General features: G+C 40.4%; 1 protein-coding gene across 3 annotated transcripts in view; it reads left to right on the forward strand.

The window, feature by feature from the left end:
- The first annotated feature begins 3,574 nt into the window (after window positions 1-3,574).
- Window positions 3,575-14,825, forward strand: part of LOC128612353 (signal-induced proliferation-associated 1-like protein 1) — a 72,062-nt gene continuing 60,811 nt past the window's right edge. The window contains exon 1 of one of the 3 annotated variants that reach the window (XM_053632448.1): window positions 3,575-4,414. The gene's annotated coding sequence lies outside the window, so the exon portion shown is untranslated. The remainder of the gene's footprint in view (window positions 4,415-14,825) is intronic. The other 2 variants (XM_053632447.1, XM_053632449.1) reach the window with 2 other exon arrangements.

Raw genomic sequence — 14,825 nt, forward strand, 5'->3', positions numbered from 1 at the left:
AGCCAAAAATCCCATCAAATGGATCTGGGAGATCCATGAAAGTCTCTTACGGAAACTAGATCGAATCCAAGGCGGGGATGGTTTGCGTAATGTGACATCTCCCCCGTCTTCCTGCTGCATCCATGTTAGGCAGAGTATTCTCTCATGGATTGGTAACTGAGGTGGAAGCAAGTGCAGGTAAAGACATTTCATTAAAGGAGGCAGGCAGACAAATCCAAAACGTGAAACAGAGGCGTAGTCGAAAACCAGCAATGGGTCAGGTTGATCGGCAAACAGGCATAAACTGGGCTGGGCAGGAATCAAAATCAAGGTCACTACAAACGAGGTCAAAACATGAAACATGAACAGGGAAACGAGAGGTGGGAAACAACAGCGTGGAATAGTGGAAACTAATCTACGTTTAAACTAAACAATTGAACTATCGAGGTAACTATGTACTATTATACTCCGTGCCGTGTACTGGGAGGCGACGGGTATATATCACAAACATAATCAGCATTAAGTGCTGATGGCTGAAACCAATGTAGACCCACCCTCAAACAACAACCAATGACAAAACAGGGAGGGGACAGAACAGAAACAAAACAAAACAAACGCATGTGTCCACAGTAAACACTGTCACAGTCATCAGAGTGTCATCAGGGCGTGTGCTCTCTGAGCACTCGCGCACCTGGCTCGTGCACACGCGCGCACTCCGGCTCTCCGAGCCTGCTGCAGGCTGCAGCGCTGTCTAAAGGGGAGACCATGACACAACCACCATTGTAAATCAGGTTTATTGTCAAAATTTTTTTTGCATATTTTTGCTGTCGGGAGGGAGTTGAAAAATTTTTAAACTGGAGAAGTCATTATAAGTTTCATTTTCAGTTGAATTTGGGGAAACCACTTGAAGTATTCATTGTGTTGAACTATTTCAATTGCTTTTGTTTGATTTGTTCATTGCAAACAGCTGAAAGTCTGTAAATTTTGACAATAAACCTGATGAAATGGAGGTTGAATAATTTTGTCTGCAACTGTAGTACACAACTTAAAGCATTCAAGTAATTCTAATAAGTTGGGCAAAATTTGATGTAAAAATCACAGATTTGTTTTTGTCATATACACAATCAAGACATTAGTAAGGACTGAATTCAGAGTTGTCCATCCTTCATCCATTTTCCATACTGCTTATCCTACACAGGGTTGCAGGGAGTCTGGAGCCTATCCCAGGGAACTTTGGGCATTAGTAAGGACTGTCCTTCCATTTTGTAGCCTATACCACGATACAGAATTTTCATATCTTTAAATGATTAAATGCTGCATTTTTATTCCTTTGCACCTTACTGGAATATATGAAATAGCTATACTTGAGCTCTGTCATGACATTAAATAATAATACCACTATAAGAACTGATGATTTCTACAGATGTAAATCGGTAAAGAAACCATGCCTGTAATTATACAGTATATAACATGGTCAGTTGACTAACCCTATCAAAATCATTGCCTATAGTTAATTGAATTCACTCCATTTTAATCTGTTCTGGAGCAGAGCTTATCAGTGTAATTGAATACCAAAACAAATCGAAACAACAAATTGAATACCGAGTGCCTTGTCGAATACACATGAATTTTCCAGTGAATTTTGGGTGGGTTTAAAAAAAAATGCAGCTCAGAAGGACACAGCTTGAGGAAAATGCTGTGAACAATGACATACATGGGAAACTACTGATGTTCCACTCAACAATCTCTGATTTAATTAATCAAGATAGTCTCTATAATGACAGGAGTCAAGTTAATATCTGCTCTGTGCACATCTCTGACAGCAAAGTAAATAAACATCTGCTCAGTAGGACATTTTAATCAGTAGTGGTCCTTTTCTGGCCCTGGTGATTTGCCTCATTTAGAAAATATTTCTTTTCTTATAAACACCTTAAACATGGAATACAGAACAAGGTAAGTATTGTCAGTATTGGGCTGGTACACAACAATAAAGAATGTAATAGTACAGGATAATGTGAGGTAAGGAAACATTGAGACAGGATTTAACAGAGGGTTGCAACTGTAATATTCAGTATCCTTCTAGAAATATGTTCTAAAATGTTTTCTGATGTGATTGTTATTAAGAGGAATCAGTCCCTAAGTATGTCAGGAAAGGGTCTAGACCTGTCTAGATATGATTAGATTCTGTTTCTAATAGCCACTGTAAGTTTTTTTTTTTTAACGTTAAGTGTTCTATTAAAATGTTAAGCCAATGCAGAGAGGATATTTTAAATTAGTAATATGATCTTCTTGGCTATTGTTAGTGATGTTAGTGCAAATGGTTGGACCTGTCAGGGTATTTGAAGTGATGGTAGATTACAGAGTATTATGATGGTGGGCAGTGTGCGATGCTGATACTGTGAGTGGTGATTTGGCTGAATTCAGAGTTGTCCATCCATCCAACTATTTTCCATACCGCTTATCCTACTCAAGGTCGCAGGGAGTCTGGAGCCCATCCCAGGGATCTTGGGGCGCAGGGCGGGGGACACCCTGGATGGGGTACCAACACATCTCAGGGCTCAATCCCACACACACAGTCACACACCCATTCACACACTAGAAATGTGTGGAATCTGGAAATGTGCCTGTCTTTGCACTGGGGGAGGAAACCAGATTACCTGGATGAAACCCTGAAGCATGGGGAGAACATGCGAGCTCCATGCAGACAGGGCAGAGGTGGTATTCGAACCTCCATGCCCCCCTTGAATTCAGAGTTGCCCAGTTGATAAATCACTTTAATGTTATAATCTAGTTTAGGTTTCAGAATTAATTCCAAGTAACTGCTTTGTATGAATTTTCCCTATAATTTGAGTTTCTCAGACTAGACATCCCAATGATTAACCAACCAAGAGTACATGCACTCACTGGGCACTCAGGAACGCCTGCATCAAACGGCAAGAATAAGAAAAAGAAAAGGAGCAGCAACAACAACAATAACAAAAACAGACAATGGCCAGTTTGGTTTGGGCTGACAGATATGTTTGGTGACTATCCATCCATCCATCTTCTATACCGCTTATCCTACAAGGTCATGGGAACCTGAAGCCTATCCCAGAGAGCATTGGGCACAAGGCAGGGTGCACCCTGGATGGGGTGCCAATCCATCGTAGGGCAGCTTGGCAAATATTGCTATGGTAATTCAAATAACCACTCCTTACAGCCATGGTGAGCAGAAAAGCATCTCAAAATGCAAAACACATCAAACTTTGCAGTGGATAACCTAAAACAGCAGAAGACCACATTAAGCTTCACTCCTGTCAGCCAAGAACAGAATTTGGGCTACAGTAGGTACAGGGTCTCCGAAACTAGACAGCTAAATGCTGGAAAAGACCATGCGCCGTTGTAGCCCATCCACCTCAAGGTTCGATGTGTTGCGCATTCAGAGATGCTTTTCTGCTCACCACTGCTTGAATAACTGCATGAATAATTAAGGAGTCAGTGACTGTATAGCATTAGAAAAACTCCCTGCTGAAAAACCCCAAAACAATAGAAACCCTCATAGAATTTATAATGTAATGTTTCAATGGTTATAACGGGAGTTGTATTGATTTTAATGGAAACTGTAGGCTAATGGTCCTTGTGGGTCTCTACTGGTAATTTGTTGCCTTCTATTGGTGGCATGTTATGTCTAGTGGATACCATTAAGGGCCAGTAATTGTAATGGTTTTAATGGTTAGCTTATAGTTTAATGGATAACTGATGGTTTCGATTGTTATTTATTTATTTATTTATTTCCCAGCAGGGCTTATAGACATTTAAGACTTCATGATACATTTCTGTAGTTTTCCACTTGTGATTCATACTGTAACATAGTCCCTAATTTTAGGCTAGGTCTAAAACGGGACTACATAGTAAACAATATTTAGACATGACTGCAGTAGATATGGCTGTGGACGGCAAAATTATTCTCAGGTTAATAGTCAGCTAGAAGCGGGGAGCTGTTTGGTGGTGGTGGTTTCTTTATTTGTTAAACCTGTGCCAAGTATCCGACTTTACTGTCTTTTGTTTCACCGCAGGTGGCGTAATATTCTGAGGCGTTATTCCCACTCCAGTAGATTCATCCATTGATCCATTCAGTTTCCGGTGTAATCCCGTTCTCGGCGCACTTCTCGCGATACTCCAGTAGGGGGAGGATACGGCACAGCGCGGTGATCTCATTGCTTCAGTAAACTGCATGGTGCAGCTGGAACGAGTAGCAACTTTGAAGCAAACTTTTCACTTCTAGCGCCATTGAAATAAACGGATTACGGTGTTTCTACAGTGTATATGTGGAGAAGCAGGAGTAGATGGGGTTGGGTGAGGACGGCGGTGTGCGGTTGTGTTTAGGAGCGGAGAGGAAACGCTGTTTAGTATTTCTCTCATGCAGGGCAGCTGTTGTTGAAGAGGGAGTGGGAAGGTGAGTAAAGCAGTTTAAACCCGGGATGCGGATGCCTCTTTGATCTTCATTTAAACCCTATGTTTTTTTTTTCAATTATTATTAATGTTGTCTGAATGTACGAGTGTTTCTTTTATTATTATTATTATTATTTATAAAACTGAGTTAATTCACGGCGCTTTAACGTGGCACCAGCTGTGTCATTCTTTTTCAATCAAATCCTCTTGTTAGCTTCAACCATCAATGCGGTACGTGGACTGGTTCCGTTTCCCAGAACACTGCTGGAAAAAACAAGCGTTTCGACGACAGGAAACGAAACTTTTACATGCAGGGACTCCAAAATAACGTTTCGGACGGGTGTCAGGTTGGTTTTTTGTTCACACAGGACGCTGTGTTTGAGGTGTCCAGTCCTTTTGTTTCACCAAACCGGGGCCCAGTTTCCCCTAAAAACACACACCGGAGTCAGTAGTTTTAATGTGTGTGTGTGTGTGTGTGTGGAAAGTGGTTTTCACTCTGAGATTTCGTTTGTCTTTTTTAAAAAACAAAAACAAAACAATACCGCTCTCTTAACCCTGAAGAAATGGACCTATGGGAGTGATAGCTAGCTTTCTGCATTGTGTCCCGCAGTAAGAGTTCAGACCTGTTATCAGCTATAATCAACTGTAATTGCTGTTTACTTTGCAAACGAGGCGTTTGAGCAAACTGTTCTTGTCAGAAGTGTGTGTTCCTGACCCACTGTTAGTTTATCAGTTCATCATTTCTAGTCTTTATTTTATCTATTTATTTCTTTTACTATTACTGTTTGCTAAGACTTTGTGGCGTAATGGTGCCCATATGAAGATGGCTGGCTAGCTAACTGTATTTTTCTATCTACTTTTGTTGAGCACAGGCACCAGGAGGAATTGAGTTAATTCACTGACTTTTTCATTCTCCTGGATAATTGAGATGACCAAGTGGAGTACCCTTGGGCACCTTCTTTTGAATCACCTCCACACCTCCCCCGTTCTTTACACCTCCCCTGGTGCTGTATCCATTCTGCACTTGCGAATTCATTGTTAGTTGGGCTGTTTTTCATTACGTACGTTCTCGGAAGTAAAGGAACCTTTCCGTGTCGCTGGGGTGCGGCCATCATGGGTACGACCGTCTTTTCTACCTTTAGTACGCATCATTTCTCTGGAAACGTGAATATCAGGCTGCCTGGGATTTTGCGCCTGCAGAAGTGAATGCAAAATCAAAGAAATGCCGTGTTATTCGTAGGAGCGTGCGATTTAAACAAATTTTTTCTAAATTACAGCAGATTTCAGCCGAGACGTATCATGTGACACCATCGCAACGCACGTTCGGACAAAACCCTCTTCGATTCGTGTGTGCCGAACGCGAGGACAGCTGAAAGGTCTCATTTACCGTCAAACATCACTGCGAAAGACAATTCTGTGCATTTGCAATTTCACCATTTCACTTAGGTTTCCTCAGAAAAAAATCTCTGCAGATTGCATCGAAAATTTCGAAGAAAACAAAAACGAAGCAAAATCAAACATTTTTGGCTGTGAAAATCACCCCCCCCCACACAAAAAAAAGTCCTGTATAGATCAGAATATGGTGTACCTTTTAAAAGTAATCTAAAGTAGGGATGGGCGATTATAGACTTAAAACTGTATCATAATAGTTCATGGTATTTTTTTTTTTGTGTGATAACGATATGAATAACGAAACGAAAATAGTAACATTCAACACTTTTGAAGGTTTTCGGCAGCAAGTCACATCAGCATACAGCCTCGAGAGCTGTGCAAAGACAAACATTGATTAAAGAAAAACAAAAAACCAAGAGGATAACTTAATCCTGACCATCATCAAATACTAAACTATACCAGTTAAGGTAGGCTGGAAAGTAGAATATGAGTAGAGTTTTATTCACAAATTGAAATTCCAGCGAAAACACAAACACCAGTATGCGCAGGATTTATAATCTAAACCCAGGAACGACAAATGGAAATGCTGAATCTGAAGCGCTTCCATATTACTGAGGAAGCTCCTTTTTGGGGGATTAATTCTTCTTCCTCATGTGGGGTTGAAACGCCACCTTCCGCCATGCTTGTTCTCTTTCTAGTCTCATCAACTATATCATCAGTATTGTAGGACGGCAGATTCTTATCACAAGGAGGAATGGCACTGATATATTATGGACGATACTATACGGCACAGCCCTAATCTGAATTATATAATTGGACCAGGTTTAAAGCTGTATTCTAACGGTTCATTAAAGGGACACAACATGCGTTTTCCCAAGTAACAGCTTCCTACTAAAGGTGCGAAATATGTATCCTTGATGGAACCACACCAGTGACGACCAAATTCGGTCGTTAAGAATAGTTTTAATCAATTACTGATTATTTCTAAACTTAAAACATTTTTGTCTTTCCAAGATTTGGAGAAGGTTATTCATGCTTTTATCACATCAGCCTTATATTATTGTAATTTGTTGTACTTGGGTCGTCCTCGGTCATATCTTGCTTGTCTCCAGATGGTTCATAATGCGGCTGCAAGGCTTTTGACCAGGGCAAAGAAATATGATCATTTCACCCCAATTTTAGGCTCCCGGTCCATTTTAGGATCCAGTTCAAGATTCTGTTGTTTGTCTTTAAAATTCTTAATGATCAAGCTCATTCTTATCTTAAAGATCTTTTTACACCATATTCATCTAGCAGATTTTTAAGATCTTCTGATAGGTTACTTCTGTATGTCCCTCGATCCCATTTAAAAACCAAGGGGGATTGAGCTTTTTCATTTTCCGCCCCTCGTTTATGGAAACAGTTGCCACTGCACGTCCGCCTTGCACCCTCTATTATCATTTTTAAAAAGAGGCTTAAAACATATCTCTTCTCCCGGGTGTTTTAAATCTAATTTTTACTATTGTCTGTCTTTAGTTGGTTTTATTCTGTTTTCTATTTTACGTTTCTTTACTCTGTTCAGCATATTGGTCAGCTTTGCTGTGTTTAAATGTGCTATATAAATAAAATTTGCTTACTTACATACAGTAGCAAAGAAAAGTACATTTTGGTGGGTTTTATTTGTGGCAGAATCCGGTCCAAGCATCTGCTTGAGGCAGTTCAGCCTTGCTCAAGGATCCAATAATGGTTCTCGGGCAGTCATGGGATTTAAAGTTGCAACATTTTGGTCACTAACTCGCACAAGGAAACGTCCACCTGAAACACATGAAATACATTCATATGGAAATGTTTGTGATTTGAATTGACTGACTGATCGATCCTGAAAGTAATTTGTACAGTAGGTTGGTCCCGGATTGTCTTTATTCCTGCGAGAAGTCTTCTTGCTCCGACCCCCCTGAGTATTTTTCAGTGGTGTTTTATCAGTGAGAAATCCAACACAGACGTAACATAGGCCGCTCATTTCGGACTTGAAGTTCCAGGATGTAGTGTTATGTAATGTTATGTCTGGTATTGGGAATGAACGTTGGGCAGAATGAGGAACAGAGTGTACTGATGAGAAGATGAGCGGACTGAAGGACTAAAGCACTGCTGTGTCGCTCTCTTTAGATAAAGATGAAGCAAGATCTAATTCTGCATTTGACTAAAGGTCGTAACTCTGACTGGGGGAAAAAAAACCCGAAGCAAATGAACTCTCAAATCTCGAGTAGAATTCCAACTCGGGATGTGTCCCTCAACTTGAGTTCAGCGAGTGACAGCATGGCTGCTCACGGCATCAGCCATAAACCAAGTAGTATATCTTACCTTTGAGTTATGCTGTATATACAAGGATTTGCTTTAGATATGTTTGCTTGATAAATCTTTCAAATTTTAGGTGAATTTGACGAGTGAGGTAAATTTTCTTCACTCATCACAGTTAGTTAGATAGATCGATGACAACAAAATATGAACTTTGAGGCATTCATGTTTATTTATTAATTTTTTTTTCTTCCTTCTCTCTCCCCCTACTTTGTAGTAGTGCTGGGTGAGTTTCACAATTAATTTGATTAATGTTTAAACACGATTTCTGGAATGTTCTAAACGAGATTTGACATAAAACATCCGTAAACAGACGGTATTAAAAGTTTAAACCAATATGAAGGACAAACACAGTCTGCTCTTAACTTGATAAACACCTCCCACTTCCTGCTCTGCTTTCAAACACTATGCACTTAGATTTAAAACAAAAAAAAAACCACACGCCAAGATAAGCAGGCAGTACTTTGCCGAGGCCTGAGCTCATAGCAATGAAGGTTCAAATATCACTCCAGAGATATGGAATTGGTACAGGTTTGAGAAGTCAGTTGAGCAAGTTTGTGTAAAATGTAACATGTTACATCCTATGTGGTAATTCGCGTTTTGAAACTTTCATAAAAAGACGCAATTTATGTATAATTTCATTGTCTAAGAACAGAAAAATTGAAAACGTAATCAAGAATCGTTCATAAAGCTGAAAAATAAATCTAGCCCTGACCCCCCCCCCCCCCCAAAAAAATCGCCCTGCCCAATCTTTGTAGGTGGAACTCACGTTCGTCGCAAATTTACATTATTCCGAGCTCTGACTTCCCACATTTGCGTTAAGTCGAATGCAGCCTAAATCCCACTACCACCACTACCAACTTTTAGTTGAACAGCATTGTGGGTAACGTGGTTCACCAGCATGTACGTAGACCAATGAAACAAGTTTAAACTAAAAATGTCAACTCTTTTTTTTTTTCCGGCGTGAACCTTACACACCCTTGACAATTAATATGCAAGTCGCTCAGAGAAGATTTTTCCTCTGACTTCAGCGTTCCCACTGATCCCCATTCAATCTCAAAACGACCAAGAGATCCATGTCATGCTCGTGAACTCATCAGAGCATTTTGCGAGATGTTAACTGGCTGCAGGACATTTACGAGCTAACGGTGCCCTGTTAAAGATCCAACGCGCACGTTTATTTACTGACGCTTTCAGGTTTCCGATTGGCCGTTTGTGAAATAGGGCAGGACAGTTATGGGAAAATTCTGGTGCTGACCCTAGCACAATAGTGTACACTAGTTTTTGGTATATGAGTGTGTCTGTTTAGCTCTTCACGTTAAAAGAGGTTGACGTTAACTGCACTGCAGCAGCGGCCCACAGTTTTGCATGATTTGTTTTGGGGGGAAAGTACTAAAAGAATGAAGGAGCGCTCGTGGCCTTCAGTAGTTTATCAATGTCATGTAGAAATACAGTTTTCTCTTTTTTGAACCCAGTATGTTCATTTAAAAAAAAGTTTTGAAACTAGCATATTTCAAAGGGCACACTAAACCTGGAAATAATGTTTTCCAAGACGTCACTATATACTTAGACTTAACACTACATCCTTATTATAACATACCAATATCTCATCACATCTTTAGTGTAGTAAAGCTAAGTATGGAAGAACACCGGCTAGTAGTTGATGTTGTTTACCATTAGCTTTATTTCAGGGACCAGTCCTTAATTAAAACACTTTTAGCTTCAGATTCCAGCCTGGACTCAAATCCTGAACCCAGCAGTTTGGAAGAAGTTGTGATCAAAATGAGCGATAGAAACACCACAGTGTGCTGAAGATGCATGTTTCTGCTTCATGGATCTTTTTTTTTGTTTGTTTGTTTTTGTTGCTCCGTAGTAGCATCTGCCAAACGTAGGTGTACAGCAGGGCAAGCTGTTTAACAGCTTGCTTTGTAGTATTACACCACGTTACAGAGCAAATGTTTAACTCCGAGCCCGGTGCTAAGTGGTGAAGGGATCACAGCTGGATGTTTTTCCCTGTGTGAAGAGCATGACTTGCAGTTAGTACTCGCGGCTTAGACACCTGCTCGGCGTGCTGACTGGAGTTTCCTCTTGCTTCAGGACAAAACACATCTATCCTGCATATACAGAGGGGAAAAATCAATTGTTCCACAGTCCCTTCACTCTATTGTACTTTGTATAGAAAAAAATAAAATAAATTTATTGTTTTTAAAGCTGCAACACTGCTATACTGAGCCAAAGGATATTTAGAGAAAGTAAACACTGGATGTGACACAAAATATTTTAATCTAGCTAATCCTGTAATTATCTCATCGTTTATTTAGCACTGGCTCCGTGTCCTCCGTGTTCGGGTGACTTCTGGGATTTCGAAGTGTGCTTGCCAAAGATTTGTTCTTTTACCGTCTTCATGACCCTAAGCCAGTTTTGTTTTGTTTTTTCTTCTTCTTTGGTTCATTTACTAACGTGCAGTGTGAAAACAAACCCAAAGTGTAAGAGTATTTCACTCGGATACAGACTCGGCAAACAGGTGCGAAAGCACTTCCATGTAGCATCACTCCCAAAGCATGCCAGGAGAGCCGTGTTTAGTGACTGCATTACCGTAAGATACAAGGAGCGTGTAAGTCCCGTTAGAGCGTCAGTTCAGCATGTTGGCCGAATGTTTGTTTACATGGCAATGGTTAACGTTTTAACCAGAGATGACACAATACCACTTTTTTTCTTTTCTGATATCAGCTGATATCGATAACTATTATTGTGGTTATCTTAAAATACCACTTGGATTGATTTAAAAAAAAAAAAAAAATTTTTTTAGCTGAAGCACTTTAGGCTTAAGGGTTACTAAGCGAGCCATTAGGGCGCAGACACAGGATTAGATACACACTAAAACCACTTTAAGAAGGAATGATATATGAAATCCGATCACTGGAGACGCAGCCGTAATGCCAGGTGTGAGTAGCTATGCATTTCGGCTGCCCGCTCACGATGGGGTCTCTCGAGACTGACGTTAATACCAGGTGTGAACAGGGCCCAACTTTGTCTCAATTCAGTGCAACTATAAACATTTAAAAAGCTGGACGTGGTGTTCATTAAAAAAAAAAAACAGTAAAATTGTAAGTGCTGTCAGCTCGCTGTGGTAACGCAATCTACTTCGGAGTAGTAGTACTAACTCTGCTTTGGATCGGACAGTTATTTCCTTTAACAGCATGCTCTGTCCTGTTTTATTCCTTATTTAATATACAGTGGGGGAAATAAATATTGAACACGTCAACATTTTTTTTTTTTCAGTAAATATATTTCCAATGAGGCTATTCACATGAAATTTTCACCAGACTTCAGTATTAACTCAAGAAATACACACATATAAAGAAATCCAAACATCAAAGTCCATAAATGATGTTATGTGTAATAAAGTGGAATGACACAGGAAAAAAGTATTGAACATGCTAACCGAAATGTATTTAATACTTAGTGGAGAAGTCTTTGTTTGTAATGACCGATGCTTCAAGATGCTTCCTGTATGAATAAATTAATCGGCCGCAGTATTCAGATGTGATTTTGGCCCATTCTTCTAAACATATTGTCTTTAAATCTTGTTCAATTGGATTGAAGTCAGGTGATTGACTGGGCCATTCTAACACCTTGATTCTTTTTCTCTGAAACCAATTGAGAGTTTCCTTTACTGTATGCTTTGGATTGTTGTCCTGCTGGAAGGTCCACCCATGTCTCATCTTCATCATCCTGGTGGATGGCAGCAGATTCTTCTCAAGAATCTCCCGATAAATGGCTCCATTTATCGTTCCTTCAATTATATGAAGTCTGCCAGTACCATGCAATGAAAAACAGCCCCACACCATGATGCTTCCACCTCCAAACTTCACTGCTGCTATAGTGTTTTTATAGTGATGTGCCATTTTTTTCTTCAAACATGGTGTGTAGTATGACAGCCAAAAAGTTCAATTTTGCTCTCATCTGACCAGACTACACTCTCCCAGTATTTCATAGGCTTGTCCAACTGAGTTGTAGCAAACTTTAAACGAGCTTCGACATGCCTTTTCTGTAGTAATGGAGTCTTGTGGGGTGAGTGTGAGCAGTGGAGTGCATTGCCCGTTGTTTTCTCTGTGACGATGGTACCTGCTGCCTTCAGGTGTTTCTGGAGCTCTTTCCGAGTGGTCCTTGGCTCTTGGCCTACTCTTCTGACTATTCTTCTGACTCCCTGATCAGAAATCTTACGAGGTGCTCCTGTGCGTGGCCGGTTGATGACGGAGTGATGTTGCTTCCACTTACAGGTAATGTCCCCAGTGGTGTTTTCTGGAAGATTCAGACGTTTTGAAGTAAGTCTGTATCCAATTCCATCAGTGTGATTAGCAACAATCAGGTTCCGAAGGTCTTGGGAGAGATCTTTCATTTTACCCATCATGAGATGTTTCTTGTGTGACACTTTGGTAACGAAAAGCCTTTTTATAGACCATCAATTTACTAACCTAGCTGATATTAATTTGCACAGATAGGAGGTACAATTACTTACGAATTTCAGCTGGTTTCTTATCTTGCCTTGGTGAACTGCTTTTTCTTAGTATGTTCAATACAGGAAGTGTCTTGAAGCGGTCATTACAAACAAAGGTTTCTCCACTAAGTATTAAATAAATTTCAGTTAGCGTATTCAATACTTTTTTCCTGTGTCATTCCACTTTATTACACACAGCTTTATGGACTTTAATGTTGTGAATCCTTTCTATTTGTGGATTTCTTGAGTTAATACTGATGTCTGGTGAAAAATTCATGTGAATAGCCTCACTGGAAATATATTTACTGAAAAAAAATACTTATTTCCCCGCAGTGTACATATGTAAATATTCCTTACTCAGGGCTCGTGTAAACATGTGGAGTACTCCGTGGTGAGTACAGCTAGGAATGATGCTCCAGGAGTACTAATAAGGAAATATAATTGCAGCCTTTTGCTCCAATCATATTTTAAAAAGCCACTTTAGGAATAAGAGTTAATTTATGGCGTAACGTGCAGTCGTCTGACACGATTGCGTAAATAAAAGACTCCGCATTTTTGCCCTTCTGGAAAAGGCAGGAGTGCGGCGGAATGAATTTGCAAGTCAATGTGCCCTTCTGTAACGCGCCCCGGCATTGCTCGGTGGCCACTGATTAATTTGCCTGTGTTCTTCAATAATGCCTATGACTTTGTTTCCTGTTGTGCTGCTGGGAACGGTAAAGCTTTTTGTGTCTGGAAGCCAATTGAGACCAGTGTAAGCTTTTATTTATTTATTTATTTTTTCTTCTTTCTCCCTTTTCTTTCTTTAGAGTGCTGCACGGAAGGAAATACATATGAACAATGCAAACGGTCTCCCCGATCACATTTCATCGGCATTCATGAAACACTTTGTCGGATTTTGTGGATTCATGCATCAAAATCATCTGAATTGTTTCCCATATGTACGCTTGCGTGTACCTAATCGTGTGTCTGTGCCCTAAGGGCTCGCTTAGTAAATATGATGAATCAACGGGAAAGGGCACGTTTACTCGGAGTAACTAGGAGCAGCACGTTCTGGAGTCTTGCATGACCTGTGTCTTCATGCGATTACTTGGCAGCAGAGTTCAGAAAGGAGTTAAGCAGGTGTTTAGGAGGTGTTCGATTTCAACAACCCTAACACACAACTCTCGTTTTCCTCTCGTTTCAACCCCGTCAATCAGACACCAAGGTTTCGATCACGAGAAAGGGCCGTGCAGGTAATAAGCTCAACGTTGCTGGCTTTGGGAAAGAAATGCACAGTGTGGTTTAAGCCAGAACCGCAGCCGAGCTAAACGGAGCATGCTTTCCCATCTCAGTCCCGTTCCCGAGCCCAGCTGTGTCTGAAAATAGTTAGCGCTTGGCAGGACTCTGTCTGACCAGACAAGTGTAATGGGGCTTAAGAGAAGAGAAACGAGAGACGCTTCCCCGATCGGAGCAGTGTGCACGGCTTTTTTTTTTTCCTCAAGGAAAACACGCCTGTACATGTTTGTGTTGTATCTTCTCAACAGCCATTCTGGGGAACCACACAGAGGTGCAAGTAGGGGCGGAATAATCTGGATTTCTTTTAACACTGATATGGTGGTTAATTTTTAGCCAGGGACTTGCTACAATAATAATAATAAGCCTCTGAAACATGTGACGGTGGGGCAGAAGTGAAACATACAAGGTATCAATAAGCACGCTGTGCCTACAGGACTCATTTTATTAATAAAGGCAATCTAAATGGTTTGTTAAAGGTGCTGAACTATTTTCTCTCTCTCTCGTAAACAAGGGTGAAAAGCAAGGAGCAAGTCTGAAATAAATCTTCTGTTTTGGAAGTTCCAATTGTTAACAAGTCAGATCGGGTTTCCAGTCTCACCTGCTGGTCTCCATAATCTTTAACTGTCCTTTGTCTAATGTACCATGATTGTGTCTGAAAGTCTTTCCAAGTAAGACTGTGTAAATGCATCGGTAGTAATTGGATTGTCTGTGAAGGAAGAACGGTCCAGACTGCCCGGTCTGTCTGCTCTCTCATAGTTATTATGGGTTATTATGTTAGACCAGTACTTTTTTTTTTTCTTCCCTCCCCTCTTATATTGATATTATGGCTCCTACGCAGTGAATCAGCAGTGAATTTTTCTTAGCCGCTTCTATTGAAAATAATTTCTAACACCGCACCAGGGAATTGTCCTAC

Source organism: Ictalurus furcatus, chromosome 9 (genome assembly GCF_023375685.1).
Source record: "Ictalurus furcatus strain D&B chromosome 9, Billie_1.0, whole genome shotgun sequence".
Taxonomy (NCBI): Eukaryota; Metazoa; Chordata; class Actinopteri; order Siluriformes; family Ictaluridae; genus Ictalurus; species Ictalurus furcatus.